Source organism: Mesoplodon densirostris, chromosome 12, assembly GCF_025265405.1.
Source record: "Mesoplodon densirostris isolate mMesDen1 chromosome 12, mMesDen1 primary haplotype, whole genome shotgun sequence".
NCBI classification, from domain to species: Eukaryota; Metazoa; Chordata; class Mammalia; order Artiodactyla; family Ziphiidae; genus Mesoplodon; species Mesoplodon densirostris.
The window spans coordinates 11,369,491-11,393,074 of record NC_082672.1 but is presented as its reverse complement, the minus strand read 5'-3'; positions in this window follow the sequence as shown (position 1 = coordinate 11,393,074).

Below are 23,584 nucleotides of genomic sequence, written 5' to 3'. Positions count from 1 at the left end.
CCTCACTCCTACAAATAATTTTATGAAGATAATTTGGTTGGAATGAGCATTGAAGGCAGCTATGAAATGTGAAAATAAGTCACAGAAAGGTTGTCTATATAGAAAAAAAAAACTGAAAGGAAATATATCACAATGCTAATAGCAGTTATCCCTGGATGATGGTAGGATTCTGTGGGTGTGTGTTTTGTCTTTCTTATTTTCCAAACCTCTTGTAATGCATTAATTTTTGATGAGAGAAGAGTAAGTAGTATGTGTAATGTGTGTGTGTGTGTGTGTGTGTGTGTGTGTGTGTGTTTTGGAAAGGGTAAGAAGGAGCTGCCACATGGATTATATAGGAGGGAGGTAGTGGGTGGCTAACCATCCCAGTCTTCACACTGAAAGTCCCAAGTTGCAGAAAACCCCTCAGTGCCAAGCAAGTCTGGATGGCTGGCCACGCTACAGGAAACCAGGCGAGGGGACAGCATAGATGCTGCTGGGAGTGGTAATAATACAAATACCATTATTTTTCCTACCAGATGGAAACCACTTGCCTCTTCCTGATGGGCTGCTCAGGATCCTTAGATTTGGGGGACCCAAGCAACACCCCAAATACGTGGAAAGGTAAGAGCAAATCTGTGTTCTCACCATGCTTTCTTTTTCATATACAGAGGCACTTTGCTGATTCAGGGCAAGGTAATAAAGGATTTTAGATTGTATCAGAACAGAAGATTCTAGGCTTATGTGTTCACTTTGCTTTTGTTTTCCTTTCTCCCCGGGGCTCAGGAACTAGAAATGCCAGGCCCACACCTTCAAGAGCCAACTTAAGACACAGACATGGCGTCAGATCAACGTGTCGACCTGGTACCTTGCATCAGGTTCCACACACAGAGCCCGCTCTGAGCAGAACCGTGGGGCAGGAACACAGCGCTGGCTTTGAATGCATCTCCACTCCTATTGGAACCACCCTTCCCTCCTTCAGGAGCCCAGCCGCTATCCCAGGACTTTGCTGCGTGAAGTGCATTTGTTTCCAAGTGTTGTGTGGTTACAGTGGAGGCCCAGGAGAAGTGTAATAGCATTGGAAAGCAGAGGTTTTCGAGCAAGGCATATGCAACTCAGAGCAAATCCACAGGCAGATCTTACCTTCAAGCCTCCATTTACACCCTGTAACAGCAATAATAATCACATTATCTACCTCCTAAACAATGCATGTAACATGCCTAGAACAGGGCCCAGCATTATGAGCATAGGCACATATATACACACACATATATGTACCAGCAAGGAAAGAGCCTTACTTCTAGTCTTCTTTAAGACAAAATAAATCAGTCTCAATCATTCATTAAACATTTACTGAGCACTCACTGAGGGCCAGACTGGGCTAAATATCAGGATACAAGATGACTAAGATATGGCCTCTGTCCTCAAGGAGTTTACAGCCCAGCACAGGGAACAGATGTGAGCACAACCTGGACTGTTCTCTGAGCAACAAAGCAAGTAGGTAGTGAGTGCTGGGAAGAGTAACATTAGGGAAGCCTGCACAGAGGACAGCATGTTAGAATCAAATCTTTCAAATAATTTTTAATTTTTTAATTTTAGAAGTACACCACTTCACTATGAAAAGATTCAAAACACATAAACAAAACAGAGAAAAATGAAGTAAAACCATTTGTGACCCCCAATGCCAAGAGGTGAACAACTTTTAGCATTTTTATATCCTTCCATAATTCTTATATACATATGGAAAATACATATGTATCCTTGGTGAGGATTATATGGTACATACTATTTTGTAATCTGATTTTTTTCACTTAAAAATATAGCCTGCACTGTCTTCCATATCAAGAAATATAAAAATAAGTACAACTTTTTAAGTGGCTGCATAGTATTCTACCATAAATGTACATGTAATTTTCTTTTTAACCAATCCCTTTAATGGTTTCCAACTGGGTTATGCTGGACACTCTCATTCAATGGGTGCTATAAGATTTTTTTTTTTTTAAGAGGGGGTGTGGCATGATGTGATTGTAAGGAAACAGGCAGCAAGGAAGATAGATCCCATCAAAAAGAATTCCAGGGCTTCCCTGGTGGTGCAGTGGTTGAGAGTCCGCCTGCCAATGCAGGGGACACGGGTTCGTGCCCCGGTCTGGGAAGATCCCACATGCTGTGGAGCAGCTGGGCCTGTGAGCCATGGCCGCTGAGCCTGCGCGTCCGGAGCCTGTGCTCCGCAATGGGAGAGGCCGCAACAGTGAGAGGCTCGTGTACTGCAAAAAAAAAAAAAAAAGAATTCCAAGGGCACCAATATTCTAGTTGGAGTTAAAGAGGGCCTGAATTAAGGCAGCAGTGGGCAGACGGGGAAGGGCCCAGCTGGGGGACTCACGGATTTGAACTTATAGGACTTGGGGGCTGACCATGGGACCCTGAGTCCGGGGATCAATTGTGTCTTGATGGGGCTTTATCTCCTCGCTGCTTATTAACCACAAGAGAGAACCCAAGAATCGTGTGTCTGGGGACACGTGAATATCATGAATTCCTTTTAGGACATATTGAGGTTGAAGGGCATGTGAGACTCTGACATGGGGATGATCCGTTGTCAAACCCACAGCTCCAGGTTATGTCCAGGTGAAGAAGTGGCTTTGGAAATATTCAGCAGGATGAAGAAGACTGTCCAGGAGAGCTGTGTTAGGGGGCAGACTGAGAGGTGAGGACAGATTATGTGGGAGGAATAGAACAAGCTAAGAGGGACCAGCCACCGAATCAGAGATGTGAGCACAGGGCCGCTGAGGTGTGCGTGAGGAGAGGCCAGGCTGGGAAAGGCTCATCTCTGTGACAGTCTTTTGCTGCTGGAGGACTCAGAAAATCCCAAGGGACGTGTTAGCTCTTCTGTGGACATGCCCTTCCCCAGGGTGCAGCCACCATGAATGACTTCATAATAAATGTTAGGACCACATCCAAGGCCAGCGGTGGGGGTCAGGCTTGGCTATTAGGATGGAACACTGAGATATCCTAGAGGAGAATCTCTCAAACTCTGCTAGAGCCCGCTCATAAAAAATGGGGGAAAAGACATTTATAGTCACACAAGTTTGAAAGCACAGAGGTAAGTGTTTAAAAGGAATTCTTTGCTGCAGGACTTTTCAGAGGCTTTGATACTCATTAGAACTGTGCCTCTTCAAGAGAGAAATGTGGTGGATGGCATCTCCCAAACTTTTGTAACCACAGAATTCTTTCCACACAGAAAACCTACTAACAACTCAGAGATCACTCGTATTCTGGGAAGGCGTATAGGAAATACAGACCGAGAGAAACGCAGCAGGTACTTATACACAACCCCAAGCTCAATTACTCACAATAACAAAACAAAGCAGCTAATTTACTTTGTCTGCAAAATAGGTCAAACACCAAAGGGAGAAACACAGTAAAGTCGAGGAGTCTTTTGGTGCCATATTTCATTAGTTCTGAGTCACACTGCTTTACATGTTACTCTCTGATATCGAAAATCAGGATGTATCTCAGAGGTGGTGTCTAACAATCTCTGTCTGCCCTGTGCCAATCATGACAGAGTTCTCACTGCATCAGCAACTTGGAAAAAAAATTCCTGGAAAATTAGAAAGGCACTCTTGTAAATCAAATGTTTGCGGGGAGCGGGTCTGGGATGGTAACTAAGTGATCAGCCACATTCTTGACCTGGGAGTCAAAGCCAGGTAAAGGGCTCTGCACCAATGGCTTTTGGTTATCTTACAGACTCTTTTAAGAAACAACAAGCCTCAGTGTCTTCAAAGGAAGTCACTGATATATACACAAGCATGGGCATCAATGACAGTAAATGAAAAGGGATGCAGAAGAACTGGCCTTTGGATGTGAAGAAGTTTTAGAATATCATAATTACTTAGTTCCCTTATGTTTTTCCTTTTTTCTGTAGGCAAAAGAGTGATAGATTAAAACAAAAAACAAAAAACAAAAAACCTATGTCTAAGTACAAAGACTTTAAATGAGTATAAAATACATTCTAAGTGATAAGAAAGCATCTATCATAGTTTCATGGGCAGTGATTTTTCCTTCTTAGTGGCATATAAAATAATGGAGCATTTGAAGTCAATTGTGACTTAGAATTAGTGAAATGGATAACTGGCTTTGAATAAATGTATTTTGGCCAATTCTTTTTAAAACTTTTTGCAATTTATTCCTAAATGGCTAAAATTCCCAAGGAAATTCAATTAACTAGCTTTAGAGTAAAATTTTTGAGAATACCCTTTGGTTCCCTTATTCTTTAGGATTTCAAAATCATCACTCTCCTCTTCTTGGAAATCTCAAGCCAGCCACCTCCTAAAGTAACATCTCTGTAACAGGCTTCTGCCTCTAAGCTGTCCTGGACAACAAAGCTTTGCACTGGACCAAGTCCCTAGAGAAAACCTAGCTTCCTCTAAGTTTTTGTTTTCCTCTGCAATTCTCTTTTTATAGATGGAGCCAGTGGTAAGGCCATTCGGCCCCAGCTGATCTCAATTAAACCCTCTGTGTGAAGCAGGGGGTAGGCATGACCCAGCACTGTCTCTCCCCTCTTCATTTCCTTTCTATAAAACGAGGGGATGAGATAAGACATTCTCCAGGTCCCTACAGCATTAACATTCTATGTTTTATGTTGACTTCTCAAAACAATCAAATGTATTCTTGATATTTAACTTGTATTTTATACAAAAGAAGCATATTATACTCACAATTAACCATTTTGCCTTAATAAGCAGATACAGCTCTTTACAACTCTCACAGCCTATTGTCAAATTTGGAAACACACTTCAAATGAACATTTTTCAGAAGGTCATTTAATGTATACCAGCGCCTCTGAATTATTTGACTTCTGTGTCATAAAATTATATTTGTTCTCATCTTGAAAGCAACCAGAAGTGCTGGGTCTTAACAAGATAATCATTCCTAAGTTGAGATGGGCAGTTCTGATGAAGTTAACTATTTATATGATCTACAGTCACTAGCCCACAAGACTGTGAAGTTGAGCTCATGTCCATCTCATTCACTATGGTATCCCTAGCACAGAGCACGGTGCAATCATGTAATAAGTGCTCAACATCTTACTACTGGATGAAAAGATGAATGACTCAATAGCATTAAGAAACAGATAATGACAGGCAAAATGAATTGTTAAATGCCTAATGTGTGTGTAGTATAAACCACTACAAACAAGAACAGATAATTTAAGGAGACTAATCTTTCTTCTGAATTTTGTTCCCTCCAGGACATAGTTCAAAAACATGGTAACAAAACATGCATTATTATTGACCCTAGGGAAACAGGTGATTGATATTGAAGTTTGTGGAATTATTTATCATATACATGCACAGGCATCTTCTCAATCACTAATTATAAACCAGACAGCTTCAACTGTAGCAAAAGGAGACTCCTAAACTGAATATTTGAATTCTTTTTTAATTGTTGAAGATTCATTAGCCCCTTGAGAGAAATACTGAAAAAATGTTGGATGGAGGGCTGGACCCCTAAACCCCAGAATTAACATTCCCATTAAAAGAGTGTAAGCAGCTCCCCAAAATCTGATGGGAGGTGTCCTTTAGAGACAGAAAATTTACTTTTGGAAAGGAATAAGCTGAAGACCTTGAGGGTCTTATCTGATGAGGAGAGATGAGTTTTTGAGTGTGGCACTGGGAAAAGAGCCTCTATCCAGCCCCTGGAACTTGATCCAGAGAAGAGACTAGAAGTCTGGGAGACACCTGCCCCATCGTGTGCAGAGAGGAAGGAGCCAGAGCAAAGCTGCCTGAGCCTGTGGGGATGTCAAGGGCATCAGGAAATTGCTGGGGCTGCCAGGCACCCAGCAAAAAGGAGGACATGGCAGTGTTTGTATCCCAGCACCTTTCTCTGGTTTGGGACTTTTGAGTTCAAAACCCACTGGTATTTTTATTCAGCGACTTGTTTATTCCTGATTTTTGTATGTCTTGGAAAAGGAAAAATGGCACGAAAATTCCTTAACATCGGAGATGTACATTCAGATTCTTACCATGCTCCCTGGCCAGTTTGCTGAAATCTCAGAATTTTTATAAAAATTATCTTGCTTACCAGAATTCATGAAATTCTTCCACTGAACTAATCTACAGATTCTGTCAAAACAAGCTCCTTCTCATATGTCAGCAACTATGGGTCTTTCCATATATTGATGGAAAAAAATACATATTGATGTGCAGAAAAGCAAGAGAACTTGAGGGGTAGTGAGCAGAGGAGAACGTTATTCTGATCTTTTTCAACCCTGAAGAAACAGTTGAATCGGGAATGCTGTATCTATCACAACCACAGAAATGTGTACCTTAGATCTCTACTATTTTAATTCTCTGCATTATACCAGTATATTAACTATTGATAAGAACCATCCTATAGATTTATTTTGTCAAATTGGGTAATTTAATTCATCATATGTAACTAAATACTACAGAGTTGAGTGATAAATGGTAACTTGATACTATTATTCAAGTCATCTCCATAGATCAGAGAATTATATATGAATATATGCATACTCAGGATCCTAAAAGCAGCAGCACAATTTTTAAAGTTATAAGGCTAGTTGGTGGGGTTGGAGAGAGGTCGAAATAAAGATTCATTTCATCCAACAATTCTAACTAACACTCATTCATCCTGGAAGAAAAAAGAAAATGCAGCTACTCTATTGATCGTTATTTCATAGGAGTTTGCAGTGTCTATCTTCACCAAGAGCTTCTGATTCTTTCATTGGAGGAAAGTTGGGTAGGGGAAGAGATGCATGCAAAGGCATGATGACCTCCTTCTCCATACATGCAGCATCTTTCCACTCTCCCTTTCTCTCGTCTGATGTGTGGCCTGGACAAGTTGCAACCCATGCTGTGCTGAGGGCTGGAAGGAAAAGGTTTAACTGATGGTCTCAGACCAGGACTACATTCCTTTGTAAACTTATCTCTGTGTCTTCCCCCACAGGTCGGCTTAGAGGGGAGGAGATGTGCGGTATGAACAGCTGGGGAAGAGGTGGAGCACAGCACATGCTGAATGGAAACTAAGCATCCGTGTCTCTTTTGACCCTGGCCTCCATGGTAGGAGATGAGGTAAACTTCCAAACCCCCCCCTGAAAAAAAAGGTGAGGAACACTAACCCATCTGAGCTAGAATAAGTCAAACAGAAAGACTTGGCTAGTTCTGAGAGACCCAAGGTTTTCTACACATATCATCAAATACCTGCCCTGCAGAGCTTCAAATAAATGCATAACAGATAAATGGGTAAACATGAGGCCAATGGTAGTTATCAAATTGGAGGCAGGGAAATCAGGATACAGGTCACAGGAAAAGTTGAGAAAATTCAGAGCTTAACTAAAACTCTATACAGAGAGATTTATTTCTCTGCTTCCAAAGAATCATAGCTAAACCCAGTAATATATTTTATGCACACATATAGAAAATGTATTTTAATTGAGTAAAGCTTTCTAAGTATGCAAATAAATTATGTCATTAAAATAAACCCCTCCGGGTGTTCACACCATGAGGAGAAGATTCCTAATCACTGATAAAAGAGTATTCCATGAGTGAGCAATAGCTATTCTGTGGGAAAAAAATAAATTAATTGAAGATAAATAAAACTCCCAACTGGCTGCATATATATATGTAATTATATATTAAATTGTATTCTACATTATATAATTATATTATACAATTATATATACTTTTATATTATGTATATAATTATTATATATTATGTACACAATAAGCCTTTAAAGGCAGGCCATGCCCAGAACAGCGTGGGAAATCACATGACATATGAATGTCACCCACTTACCTCTAGCTTATGTTTTTACACAGTCATATACTTCAGTATAGATTTGGGACACTGCAGTTTATTTCATATTTAATACTACTATTAAATGTTTCCATGACTGAAAAAAAGACATTTTACATTAAAATTATTTTTAATTTTTCAGGCATTTTCAAAGCATCTGAATAAAGCAAGCAAAATGATGAAATACTTCAAAGAAGACAAACTATAGCTCCTATTTTTTAAAAAATCAGGAGAGGAGCTCTACACAATGAAACAATTAATTTTTGGAGCAGCCTAATTCAAAAAAATGCAACTGCTGTAAAATGTGCAGTGATGTCTCTCTTCCATTTATTAAAAAGTCTTGTGAAATGAGAATTAGACTATTGAGTTATGAATGAAAAAAGGGGGTGGGAGGTGGAAGAGGATCTGAGTCTGTACCAACCACATGATCCAACATGACTCCGGATATTAGATGACTATGTGAGCCTAGAAATGATATGAATATATTGTTCTCACATTTTTTAAATGGAGATTTTTTTAATGCCACATATTTGAGCAGACAAAAAAGCAAAATGAATGATGTTTTATATTTCTATATATACTTGGCTCTTAATAAAATATAAATGATTATATTTACCTAAACTGTTTTCTTGCTCTGTTTTGATTAATTAAATTTGATCATTTCTTGCAGCAATTAATTTATATGAAAACTTTTCTTGATATTTTAATCCAAACTCACATGGTATCTAATGAACTCCTATTGAACTTCCAACAGTAGATTATAATTTTAAAATTGCATCATGTTCAAAACACAGTGAGTCATCTTTGCCTGGAACACATAGCCAGAGTAGCTGTGTGCAACTCCAGCAGGTCATTAAAAACTCCACAGGACTTTTGGTTTCTGGTCCAGCATATAAGGAGCTTGGAAGGTGTCACTCCAAAATAAGTCAGAGCCGTGAGGTCACAAGACAAACCGCTGCCTCAAAAACTGGAAAGACAGGAGGATGCAGAAAATCACAACTTATAGAGCAGAAACTTCCACAGGAACTAGTACCGGGTTAGAAAAACCTGAACGATAATTGAGAAATTGCTGGAGGTTCAGTGTAAACAGCTCTGAGAGGTAAAAACTCCAGGGGCGCGCTCGGTCATGGGAGGCCCTACACTTTTGTGAGTTTTACCTCCAAAAGATGGACCAGGTTCTTACAGTGAATATCAGAGGCAAGATCCCTTGTGTTTCTGGCAGGGGGAGGGAAGACGGAACCACTTAGAAACATGTCACAGCATTCTGTTTTTCTTAAAAAGGCCTGTCCTCAAGAGAAACTATTTAAAGAGCCTAAAATACTGGGGTTTTATCAAAGCCTAACTGACTTGCACTTGTGAGGTTCAGAGTCCAGAGGCACAGGTTCACTAAAAGACTAAGACCTAATCCCAGGGCTCTGGAACACATCCCTTCCCCTCACCTTACCTCCACGTCACTAAAGGCCTATTTGCCACAGCTCCTCCCACCAGTACACTGTCATCTACAGTCTTCAAAAACATATTAGAAAATTGAATCCAATAATGTGTAAAAGGAATTATACACCATTTCCAAGTAGGATTTATCCCAGGCGTACAAGGCTGATTCAACACACAAATATTAATTAATGTAATCTATCACATCAACAGGCTGAAAAAAGAAAAATCACATGATCATATCAGTAAACTCATAAAAAGCAATGGACAAAATCCAACACTTATTCATGATAAAAACTCTCAATAAACTAAGAATAGAGGGGAACTTTCTCAACTTGATAAAGAATATCTCAAAAAAACCTACAGCTCACAACATACTTAATTATGAGAAACTCAAACCTTTCCCACTAAGATCAGGAACAAGGCAAGGATGTCCCCTCCACCACTCCATTTCAACACCATACTGGAAGTACGAGCTTAGTGCAATAAGACGAAAGGGGAAAATAAAAAATATACAGATTGGGAAGGAGGAAATAAAACTTTGTTCACAGATGACATGATTGTCTATGTAGAAAATTTAAAAAATAATAATAGACAAAAAAACTCCTGGAACAAATAAGTGATTATAGTAAGGTTGCAGGATACAAGGTCAATACACAAAACTCAACTGCTTTCATATGTACCGACAATGAACAAGTGGAATTTGAAATTTAAAACACAATACCATTTACATTATTAGCACACCCCAAACTGAAATACTTAGGTATAAATCTAATAATCTAACAAAAATTTCCACGTTCATGGATAGGAAGACCCAATATGTCAAGATGTCAGTTCTTCCCAAATTGACCTATAGATTCAATGCTATCCCAATCAAAATCCCAGCAAATTATTTTGCAGATATTGACAAACTGATTCTAAAGTTTATATGAAAAGGCAAAAGATCCAGAATAGCCAACACAATGTTGAAGAAGAAGAATAAAGTTGTAGGACTGATACTGCTCAACTTCAAGACTCACTTCATTAAAGCTACAGTAATCAAGACAGTGTGGTATTGGCAAGAGAATAGACAAATAAATCAAGGAAACAGAATAGAGAGCCCAGAAATAGACCCATGTAAATATATTCAACTAAATATATTTATAGAAATAAAGAAAGAAAAGGTACCACAATGGAGCAAAGATGGTCTTTAACAAATGGCACTGGAACAGCTGGAGATCCACATGCAAAAAATAAAAAATAAAAAGAATCTAGACACAGACCTTACACTCTTCACAAAAATTAAGTCAAAATGGATCACAGACCTAAATGTAAAATGCAAAACTATGAAACTACTAAAATAAAACAAAGGAGAAAATCTGGGTGACTTTGGATTTGGCAATGACTTTTTAGATACAATGCCAAAGGCATTGTATCTAAAGAAATAATTGACAAGCTGGACTTCATAAAGTAAAAATATCTGCTCTGCAAAAGACTGTGTTAAAAGAATGAGAATAAAAGCCACAGACTGGGAGAAATTATTTGCAACAGACATATCTGGAAAAGGACTGTTATCCAAAATATACAAAGAACTTTTAATTCAATAATAATAAAATCAACAACCCAATTTAAAAATGAGCAAAAGACCTGAACATACATTTCACAAAAGAAGATACACAGATGGCAAGTAAGCATAAGAAAAAATGCTCAATATTATATATCATTGTGGAAATGCAACTTAAAACAACAAAGAGATACCACTACATATCTATGAGAATGACAAAAGTCCCAACAACACCAAATGCTGGTGAGGATGAGAGCAGTAAGAACTCTCATTCATTGACGGTGGGAATGCAAAATGGTGCATCCACTTTGCAAGACAGTTTGGCAGTTTCTTACAAAACTAAATATACTCTTACCATACAATCCAGCAACCGCACTTCTTGGTATATAACCAAATGAGTTGAATAATTAGGTTCACACAAAAACATGCACATGAATGTTCATAGTTTTATTCATAATTTTCAAAACTTGGAAGTAACCAAGAAGTCCTTCAGTAGGTGAATGGATAAATAAACTATGGTGTATTCAGACAATGGAATGTTATTCAGTACTAAAAGGAAATGAGCTATTAAGCTGTGAAAAGACATGGACGAACCTTGAAAACGTACCAGTAAGTGAAAGAAGTCAATCTGTGCCAACAAACACATGAAAAGATGCTGAACATCACTAATCATTAGAGAAATGCAAATCAAAACCACAATGAGGTATCACCTCACACCGGTCAGAATGGCCATAATCAAAAAATCTACAAACAATAAATGCTGGAGAGGGTGCGGAGAAAAGGGAACCCTCTTGCACTGTTGGTGGGAATGTAAATTGATACAGCCACTATGGAGAACAGTATGGAGTTTCCTTAAAAAACTAAAAATAGAACTACCATATGACCCAGCAATCCCACTACTGGGCATATACCCTGAGAAAACCATAATTCAAAAAGAATCATGGGGCTTCCCTGGTGGCGCAGTGGTTGAGAGTCCGCCTGCCGATGCAGGGGATACGGGTTCGTGCCCCGGTTTGGGAGGATACCACATGCCGCGGAGAGGCTGGGCCCATGAGCCATGGCCGCTGGGCCTGTGCATCCGGAGCCTGTGCTCCGCAATGGGGGAGGCCACAACAGTGAGAGGCCCGCGTACAGCAAAAAAAAAAAAAAAAAAAAAGAATCATGTACCACAATGTTTATTGCAGTTCTATTTACAATAGCTAGGACATGGAAGCAACCTAAGTGTCCATTGACAGATGAATGATAAAGAAGATGTGGCACATATATACAATGGAATATTACTCAGACATAAAAAGAAACGAAATTGAGTTATCTGTAATGAGGTGGATGGACCTAGAGTCTGTCATACAGAGTGAAGTAAGTCAGAAAGAGAAAGACAAATACCGTATGCTAACACATATATATGGAATTTAAGAAAAAAAAATGTCATGAAGAACCTAGGGGTAAGACAGGAATAAAGATGCAGATGTAGAGAATAGGCTGGAGGACACAGTGGGGGACAGGGAAACTGGGACCAAGTGAGAGAGTATTGACACGGTGTATTGACACTAGTATATACACTAGTGACATATGACATAGTGCATTGACATATGCGCCACCAAAAGTAAAGTGGATGGCTAGTGGGAAGCTGTTGCATAGCACAGGGAGGTCAGCTCGGTGCTTTGTGACCACCTAGAGGGGTGGGATAGGGAGGGTAGAAGAGAGGCTCAAGAGGGAGGGGATATGGGGATATATGTGTATGTATAGCTGATTCACTTTGTTATACAACAGAAACTAACACAACATTGTAAAGCCATTATACTCCAATAAAGATAGGAAAAAAAATTTTTAATTAAAAAAAAAGAAGTCAATCTGAAAAGGCTAAACAATGTAAAACTATGGAGATAATACAAAGATCAGTAATTGAGGAATTGGGGGAGAGGAAGGAGTGAACACAGGATTTTTAGGTGAAATCCTAAAAACCTTCATTTTCATTTTCGTTTTAGTGAAAATACTCTGTGTGATACTACAACGGTGATTACATTTGTCAACACCCACAGAATGTACAACACCAGGAGAGATCCCTAAGGTAAACTATGGACTTTGGCTGATGATGACATTTCAATGCCATCAACTGTAACAAATGTACCACTTGGCACAGGATGGTGTTAGTGAGGAGGACTGTGTGTATGGCAGGAAGTGTGGGAAGTCCCTGAACCTTCCACTCGGTTTTGCTGTGGACCTAAACCTGCTCTAAATATAAAGTCTATTTTTTAATTTTGTTTTAATAAATATTTTTCTTTTTTAAAAAAAGTCCACAGTGAGCATTTTACACTTCTTTCTCCTTCACTTTGACTTACTAAAGGCTTATTAAGCATGTGGTATTAATTTCCTAGGGCCGTCTTAACAAAGTTCCACAAACTGCATGAACAACAGAAATTTATTGTCTCTCAGTTTTAGGAGCTAGCGGTTTGATCCAAGACCAAAGTGTTACTAGAGTTGGTTCCTCCTGAGGGCGCTGTTCCATGTCTCCTTCCTAGTTTTTGGTGGTTTAGTGGCAATCTTTGGCATTCCTATTCTCTGATTTCATGTTCACATGGCATTTTTCCCGTGTACATGTCTCTGTTTTCATATTTCCCCATTTTATAAGGGCACCAATCACACTGATTGAGTGGCACCCACTACCTAACTTACCAGCAATACCCCTATTACCAAACATGGTCACATTTGAGGTGCTTATTGTTAGGACTTCAACATATGAATTTCGGGGAGACACAGTTCAGTTCATAACACGTCTATGTATGTAACACTGTGCCAGGCTCTGTTGAGAATCCAAACTGTTATGAGGCCGCCTGCCCGTGAGAACATGACAAAACTTAAATACAACCGTAACAATTGCACAATTGATATCACAGGAAAGTAACAGAATAAGGGCGAATCGAGAAGCACGAGTACTTCTGGCACGGCTTTAAAGGAGGGCGATAGAGACCACTTACCGGTTGGCATGTACCCCTTATGGGTTGGAAGTTGTTGGTTTTTTTTTTTTTTTTTCTTTTTGCGGTATGCGGGCCTCTCACTGTTGTGGCCTCTCCCGTTGCGGAGCACAGGCTCCGGACGCGCAGGCTCAGCGGCCATGGCTCACGGGCCCAGCCGCTCCGTGGCATGTGGGATCCTCCCGGACTGGGGCACGAACACATGTCCCCTGCATCAGCAGGTGGACTTCAACCACTGCACCACCAGGGAAGCCCCTGGGTTGGAAGTTTATGGACAAGTGTCCTCGAAGCAGTAGGGATTAAGCAGGGGCACACCTGGTACCAGTAAGTGGGAGGGAGGGAGAAAAGGACAGCCCTTGATGTGCACTCCCTCTTCCTTCCCAGGGTCTGTGAGTAGCTGGACATCGAGCACAGCAGGGGGCTTACCTAAGGGAGCAGTGAGCAGGTGATAAAGCTAGAAAATCAGAGCTGAGGCTAAATTGCAAAGAACCGTGAATGATAAATGTGGGCTGTGGGTGAAGTGAGGCCTCTGAGGTTTTGGAAACAGGAAGTGAAGTAATGAAAGCAACATTGAGAAAGGTTTTCCTGGCAGAGGGATGGAGACTTCATTGGAGAGGAAATTCATTCTTTCAACAAACATTTCTTGAGTCCACTCTCTCTATATGAGAGGAACTAATATACAACAACTATTCTTCCCAAAGTAAAAGATCATGTACTAGTGAAATGCCCACTAAGGGAGAGAGGTAAGACTGAACTTTGCCTGAGATGTGAACAGTCTCGAGAAACTAGCTGGCTGGCCTGCTTTTATCTGTTTGTGGTTTTTATCCTGAGTGTCATGTGCTCGAGTTTTATTCATGAATAATCCTTGAACCTCCCTTCCATCTCTGCTCCTCAGCACTGCATGCCCTCACACTCAGTGGACCACAGAAACAATTCTGATACAACCAAAATTGTTCTCCAAAGAGGAACCAGCGTAGAAGAAATAGTGGCTCTGTAAGAATCATAACCGACCCCCAGTCATCAGAGACGCAGGCTCTCAAGGAGGAAAAACCAAACATAACTAACATTGTATTGCTCAAATTTCCAATTACATAAATCAATGATATTTTCCTTAATACCATACAGTATACTGTATATCACATGGATTTATAGGTTTTAGGATTGATTGAGCCAACTACCGTCCGTGTTACATCAGCAGGTTCTGTATCTCTTGGTGTCAGCAAAAAAAAAAAAAAAGACAGTTACTTTTACATTCAAGAAGAAATCACATTGTATTTTCAAAAGCACATGTCATCTCAAAAAATTATGCTTAGGCAGGATTTTTCATATAAATAATTCTCTACTGGGCAATCTATCAGAGGCTGGTTTTTCTTTTCCCTCTTTTTTTAAAGTTGGCTTTGTGTGCTTTAAAAAAAATAAAATAAAAGGATAAACCTTAAAAGCTCGTCTCTAATAGCAGGCTTGGTAAGAAAAAGCAGAGAACTTTTTTCTGAAAAATAATATTCTTTCTTAAACAAGTACAGTTTATCATCTAGGTTCTTGATTTAATAGATGGGAAATTTTTAACCCTTATCTTTTATTAATATGTATTACCTATGGTTGTATATATGAATGTTGTGTTCGTAGATGGCTACAAACCATCTATTAGCTTATTCACCCTTTTATTTTCTCGAGACATTTTTACTTTATTTCACGAAGCCAAAGAATTTTAAATTTGGATTATTAGAGACCTCCTGCCTTTGTTCCAGAGTTTAAATTAAAAATGAAAACTCATCACTTTTCTTTTGTTTCAGTGTAGTTATCAAAGCAATATAAATAATATAAGAATGTTACAGAAAAATTACAAAACAGAGAATACCTCCTATTGATTTCTACATTCTAAGATTTTTTAAATATCTCTTTCTGGCATTTCCCTATATGTAAATACTTCATTGTAATTACAGTAATTGTAACCTTTGGCATCCCACTTTTTTTAAAATTATGAGACGTTTCTAGTCATAGTGATTCTTCCTAATACAAGCCTATGTGCAGTCAAGTGGAGAGAATGGAAGCCTGGCTTTTGGGCAGAAAGCACGGTGGCTTTAGGGGCACCTGCATCTCCCTGGGGAGAAATCTGCCTGCCTGCATCAAGAGGAACACAAGGGGGAATCCCCCAAATTAACCCTGGAAAAGTAGCTTGGGACCAGATTTGGAGGGTGAGATAGGGGGTGTAGGCCAGAGGGGGCCACTTAGCCTCCAGCCTGAGGACCCCGCAGGGTGCACTAGAGGGCCAGGAGCTTGTCCTGCTGGTACCGCTAACTCCACCTCCCACCCAGCCCATCCTGTATCTGTATCTGTGTCTGTATCTCTACCTTGGAATCCCAAAGGGCAGAGAAGGGAGGACAGGGCAGGGCCTGGGCCTCCAGTAGTGACTTCACCCTGACACCCGCCTGGTCTCCTACTAGCTTCCAGCTGCTGAGTCCGAGCAGCCCATGGACTGTCTCCTCATCACCGACCATTCTTTAAAAATAGAATCAACATTTAAAATTTGGAGATGCCACCAAAAATTTTTGAATTTCCAGGTCCTTTTTAAAAATTGTGCCGTCTGGCAACCTTGGGCCCTAATTTGCAGGTGGTAATATCTGGCTGGACCAGAGCTGGGCTGCCCCCTGAAGACTGTTTTCCCTCAAGGGTCTCACCTCCAGCCTCACCTGTTACCAATACCAGAGATAACTGCCTTTTATTTTCATGTGCTGGCCAGTGATTTCCTCACAGCAGCTAAGAGAGAAAAGTACACAGGGAAGGTTTGCAGGGGTTTTGTTGTTGTTGTTGCTGTGTGTGTGTGTGTATGTGTGTGTGTATGTGTGTTTGCATATTAAACCTATAGGAGTATCTTCATTTTCTTGAAATATAGGCTCTCCTAGTCTAGCTTTCATGTGTTCACTTTTCCTAGAGAGAGACATAGGTACAAGAAATATATCCACCTCTTAGCTACCATAAGAGAATCACCCAAAGTATCATGATAATATTTTTGTTTGTTGTTTCAAAGCTATATATTTTGTTGTACAAAAATTAAGATGTTGGTCAAAACCTGCATATTATAGAATATAACTAGGCTGGCGAGGTTAGTTACCATACTAGTCCCTTATGCCAACCACCTGGTGAGTAGTAAAGAGGCATGTCACCAATGCCCATTTTCAATGGCGTGTTACTAGGATCCTAGGGCCTGACTTGCCCATGCATCTTCGAACTGTGTTTCTTGGAACCCTAAGTATTCATCAGAGAAGCTTCCGTGTCATTCACCCCCTTCCTTCAGCCAGAGTGCCCCACCATTACCTGTTCCAACCTTAGAAAGTTACCATAAGTCTGAAACCTTATACTAAGCTACTCCAATCTCCTCATTTTTAAAACAAAACTAAAACACAACAACAAAAAAACATGAGATTTTAGAGCTCTGAAGTGACTTGCTTCAAATCATACACAACAATGAGAGTCCGAGTGAGACCTGAAACTCTCTGAAGTGTTGGTGCGTTTAAGGCAGATGCTCTCGAGTCTGAGGTTACTACAGGAACAGTTGGAAGTGAGGAGGTAATATTACAATTCTGCACGCATCAAGCCATGCAGTTTCACTGGTTAAATGCTTTTCTCCCTAGTGTTATGCTTGATTATGTGTATGGAAGATCTCGAAGTTAAAACATATCGCTCATTTTTTTCTAGGAATATCATGGGTTTGTTGTTTTTTTTTTAACATCTTTAGTGGAGTATAATTGCTTTACAATGGTGTGTTACTTTCTGCTTTATAACAAAGTGAATCAGCTATACATATACTTATATCCCCATATCTCCTTCCTCTTGTGTCTCCCTCTCACCCTCTCAATCCCACCCCTCTAGGTGGTCACAAAGCACCGAGCTGATCTCCCTGTGCTGTGCAGCTGCTTCCCACTAGCTATCTATTTTACATTTGGTAGTGTATATATGTCCATGCCACTCTCTCACTTCATCCCGGCTTCCCCTTCCTCCTCCCTGTGTCCTCAAGTCCATTCTCTACATCTGCGTCTTTATTCCTGTCTTGCCCCTAAGTTTTTCAGAACCTTTTTTTTTTTTTTTAGATTTCATATATATGTGTTAGCATACAGTATTTATTTTTCTCTCTCTGACTTACTTCACTCTGTATGTTATCGGGTTTTTTGATGCATTCACTCATTCTGATTTTCACTCATCTCTGTATCTTAAATAATGCTCATTCCTTTGCAAATATGGCACTAGCCTTCCCTGTTCATAACATTTGGTGAGACTTATATGGGGAGGATGCCTTCTACTAAAAGTAGCATTCCATGAGCAATTAGGTAATAAAAAGTAATCTGGAATTTAACCAGCTAGTACCCTATGTATATCTATATAAATATAATATAGCTAAAAAGGAAAAATTAAAGGAAGGGAAAAATTTTTTTAAGTTCTTGGAAAAATTATCAAATGTGAAAGAAAGCAATGGTAATAAGAGACTTCATAATGCTTAAATGTGATTATTGTTTATCATCATGATGAGTGCTGCGCCAAATGTAATGCTAACTTTGACCAAGGTCAAACATGCAATTTAGTAATTCTAAACAGGCATATAGTTGTCTTTTTGAGTTGGCATAACAGCAACGTTTTTCACAACTTTGAAATTAGTTCAAAGCCAATTGGATCATACAGATTAACGATGTCCACTCTGGTGATCCGGAGCCCAAAATACTCATCATGCTCCCAGACTTGCTTCACTCTTATGGCTTCTGGCATGTCTAACGAAATCAAGATTCTTACATTACTGTAGCATTCTATTAAAGTCCTTTCCATCTTTCGCCTGATGGTCTATCAGATAAACAGACCATCCAACAAAACCATACCTTATTACCTAAATAAAGCACATGACTTGGAATCTGTCCTCACCAACCTAACAGTTCTCAGCCATATGGCTAAATAACCCCCAAACTGCCATCTCAACTACGAGGTAACTCCATTAAACACCTGATGCCCCTGCCCTAGTGAAGCAGTTGTTGAATTAAATTGATCAAATCCATGGTCCAATGTGGCATCACGTGATCTCAGCTCTAGTGCTTATGGAGGAACTCAAAAGCCGAAAATCAAATTCTGTCCTTAATAAACCTGAGGGGTGGGGATGTCCCGTTACCCTTTACCTCCGTGTCCACAGCTATAAAGTGAACATTTTAATGACACCCAAATTCCTACGAATGATGCTAGTAATCTAAATAGATAGTACACGACAGGCCCTGCTGACCTGCTGAAACATCTGTCACCCTGGTATGGCAGAAGAGGGGACCTTCCTTTCCCTCATCTTCTGTTCTCCCCTTTGCCTGCTGACGAGCAGAATGAGCCTGCATCCCCCAGCAGCTCTGCGTGGGCTGTGGATGACACTGGTGAATACAAGGGCAGGCGCAGAACAGGAGCTGAGGGGGCTGCCTGATGGCTGTTCGTCCCCAACATGGACTCTGAGCTAGCAAATGCTTCTGAGGACCTTGAGGGACGGAGGAAATGGAGGGAGACAAAAGCACAATTAAGAAGCAGGTGAAGGTCATTTTCAGGACCTTTCCAATCACCCCTGGGCCTTCTGGCAGCATCTCGACATCCCCAGACACCCTCAGCTGTGCACAGCCCCAGAATGAACATCCTAAGGGGCCTTGGACATCGTAGTCTCCTCCAGACCCTCCCCCCCAAAACCTGCTCAGCTTGCTTTGCCATTTATTATGGACTTCATAGCTTATTAACAATTATTAATTTCATTTAATAATAAATAATAATAATAATAATAAATATTTATTATTTAAATAAATAATAAATAAAATAACTAATACATAAATAAATAAATAATATAAAAGAGACCCTGAGACCCTCCTCAGGGTCTCTTGGTCCCATCAAAACTCCTCAGATAATAGGGAATAACTTATAAACACCACTTCCCACTTTCTGCTTTGCGTTACATCCTATGCTTGCTTTAGCTTAGCTCCCAGACTACAGGTCCCTTGAGGAGACAGCCCCTCACTCCCTCATTGCCTCACACACATAAATACTTGTTGAACAAGTGAAGGAGTGGATGGTCTCATCTCCTGCCCCCAGGAGAGAAGGAAAAGAATGTGTGCTAACATCTGCTGAGTAGCCCCCATGTATCAGGCACTGGACGTACTCTATTATCTACACCACCGCTGGGTTACTACCATTTCACAGAGGACGGCATTGACCTTGACACTGAGGCCAGCGGCTCTGCACTCCGCGCTCCCCGTCTGAAAAGCTTTAATGCCACGGCATCTCTAGGCTGCACCTTTCTTGTCATTCAGTCTCAACGCAAAGGTTGCCTTCTCAGAAAAGCCTTTCCTGACCCCCCCCCCATCTAACTAGACCGCCCTCTGGTAGCTATCCCATCACCCTGATTTGTTTATCACTTTTCATCCCATACGTGGCATCTGCCTTATCTGCAATGACTTTGTTCATTTATTTGTCTCCCCTAGCTAATTCCATGAGAGCAGGCACCTTATCCATCTTGTTCGCTGCTTTATTCCTAACGGGCAAGAGTCATGTCTAAACATAGCAGGTGTTCGGTAAAGGTTGATTAAAGAAGAGAATTAGTGAGTGAGCGGATGAATGAGTGATGGAGGGAAGAAGGAAAGCAATAAGGTGACTCGGCTGGTAAGACCCAGGGTAGAATTTAAAACCAGTGCCGTTTGATTCCAAGCCTGTGTTCTTTCCTGCTAATCCTAAGAATCATTTGGACTGTTTGCTCACATACAGATTCCCAGGCACCTTCCCCAGAGATTCTAATTCAATAGGACCCAAACTCTGTATTTTATTAACATTAGTGACTCCTGTGTTCAGGCAAGAATATGGCACTAAATTACACCATGTCTCGTTGTGCCATGTGGCAAAGAGATATGGGAGCAGGAGGCCACTCCTCAAATGATGCCCTGTGTGCAGCCACCTGCAAGTAGGTCCGTCCCCGAGAGAGTCAATCCTCTTTCTCTACTCATCAGGGATTCCTTGAGTATTTATTGAATTCCTGCTGTGAGCCAGGCATTGGTCTGGGAGCTGAAACATATCAGTACATGAGGGAGACAAAGTCCCTGCCAATAAATCGAGCTAAGCGCCAGGTGGAATGATGGGGCGTTAGTGATGTGGAAAAGGAGGGTCAGTGTTTAGGATAAAGTGGTCAGGGAAGGTCTCATGGGGAGGGGGGCAGATCTGACCCGAGGCCTGAAAGGTGAGAACAAGCCAGCCTGGCAAAGAGCAGGAGGGAATGTGGTCCAGGCAAAGAGAACAGCAAGGACAACAGCCCTGAGTGATGAAGAACTGGGCTTGTCTGAGGCAGAGAATGTGGCAGGTGGTTGAAGCACAGTGTGCAAAACAGAAGGAAATGAGATGAGCTCACAGTGATGGCCAGGGACCAGATCAGGGTACCTGGGAGGCCACCATAAGAAGTTTCGATTTCATTCAACATGCAGCGAGGGGGCATTAAAGGTTGTTACTGAATGACACTTACAATAGTCAGACTTATGTTTCAAAAGAGCTTTGGGGCTACAGTGTGAAGGAGAAACCAGAAGTGGGAGGAGAGACACGGGAAGGTGGGAGATAGAGAGGAGGGCATTGCAGTAATCCAGACACAGAATGACAGGATGTATCAGCCAGCACCCGACACTTAACAAATTGCCCCTCAAAACACAATCATTGGGGCTTCCCTGGTGGCTCAGTGGTTGAGAGTCCGCCTGCCAATGCAGGGGACACGGGTTCGTGCCCTGGTCCAGGAAGATCCCACATGCCGCGGAGCGGCTGGGCCCGTGAGCCATGGTCGCTGAGCCTGCGCATCCGGAGCCTGTGCTCCGCAATGGGAGAGGCCACAACAGTGAGAGGCCCGTGTACCGCAAATAAATAAATAAATAAATAAATAAATAAATAAATAAACACAATCATTTACTTAGCACTTAATTCTGAGGGTGAGCAATGTGGGCTGGCTTCAGCTGGGTACTTCTTTTCTTGGTCTCAGCTGGGCTGTCATGTATCTGTAGTCAACTGGAGTGGCCGGGCTGAGGAGGTGATGAAGGACACCAAGCCACATCTCTCTCACCATTCAGGCTTGTTCACACGATGGCAGTCAGAGACAGCAAGTCCCAAACAAAAGCAACTTTCAAATCACCGCTTACATCATGCTTGCTATTATCCCATGGCCAAAGTAAGTCACGTGGCCAAGCCCAGTGTCATCTTAGGAGGAAACTACTCAAGGCTTGATACAGGGAGGCATGAAAAAATCGGGGCCTATTTATGCAACCGCCCTTCTGTGTCCTGGACCCTGGTGGAAGAAGTGGAGACGGGAACGGGGAGAAGTGGAGCCAACGGGACCAGGTAATTGACTGGGGTAGGGAATGAGAGCAAGGGAGGAACAATGGATAATTTCTAGATATGGGGCTTGAGCAACTCTGTAGAAGTTGATGACACTTGTTCACAAGTGGAAGATAGGGGAAGCAAAAATATCTATCTTTTCCCACCTCTGTCTCCATAACTGTGTAATTCACAGCAATAATTGTCAAAAGTTTTGGTTTCAGGACCTTTTAAAATTCTTAAAATTTATTGATGACCCCAAAGAGCTTTGGTTCATGTGGATTTTTATCTACTGATTCATACATTAGAAATTGAAACTGATCATTTATAAAATATTTATTACTTTATGTTTCAAAAAACCATAAATCCATTTCATACTGCCAAAATTATATAATTTTATGAAAAACAACTATTTTCTAAAACAGAAAAGAGTGACAAGAATGACACTGTTTTGTAGTTTTGCAAATCTCATTAGTGTCTGGCTTAATAGAGCTCGGCTGAGTTCTCATTTCTCCGCCTCCTGCATTCAGTCTGTTGAGATAGTTATTTCGGTTGATGCAGATGAAGAAAATGCAGTCTGACACAGATGTGTAGTTGGAAAAGGGCAGAGTATTTTATAGCCTTTTCCCATAATTGTGGATATTCTTCAACACTACGCCAAAACACAACAGTGGTCATTTCTTAAAGGTTAGTTGGGATATGGAATCTGAAACTATATTGATGAACTTGATTGTATTAAAATCCATTCATCTATTCTGCACTTCAAAGGGATCTTTTACTCATGCATTGATTATCTGAAAAAGATTGGTTCATTGATTTATGCACACTTTCCCATTGTTGGCTTTGTCATTACGTAATATCAAAAAACATAGGCACACGAAAAGGTGCTCAACATCACTAGTCATCAGGGAAATGCAAGTCAAAACCACAACGAGCTATCACCTCACACGTGTCAGAATGGCTGTCCTCAAAAAGAACACAAATAACAAATGCTGGCAAGGATGTGGAGAAAAGGGAACCTTCATGCACTGTTGGTGGGAATGTAAATTGGTGCAGTCACTGTGGAAAACAGTATGTAGGTTTTGCAAAAAAACTAAAAATAGAACTACCCTGTGACCCAGCAATTCCACTCCTGGGTATATGTCTGAAAAAAACAAAAACACTAATTCAAAAAGATACCTGCACCCCAATATTCATAGCAGCATTATTTACAATTGCCAAGATATGGAAGCAACCTAAGTGTCCATGCACAGATGAATGAATAGAGAAGACGTGGAATAGAGAAGACTCAGCCGTAAAAGAGAATGAAATTTTGCCGTTTGCAGAAACATGGATGGACTTGGAGGGCACTGTGTTATATGAAATAAGTCAGACAGAGAAAGATAAATCCTGTGTGATATCACTTATATGTAGAATCTAAAAAATACAACAAACTATTGAATATAACAAAAAAGAAGCAGACTCACAGATATAGAGAACAAACTAGTGATTACCAGTGGGGAGGGGGAAG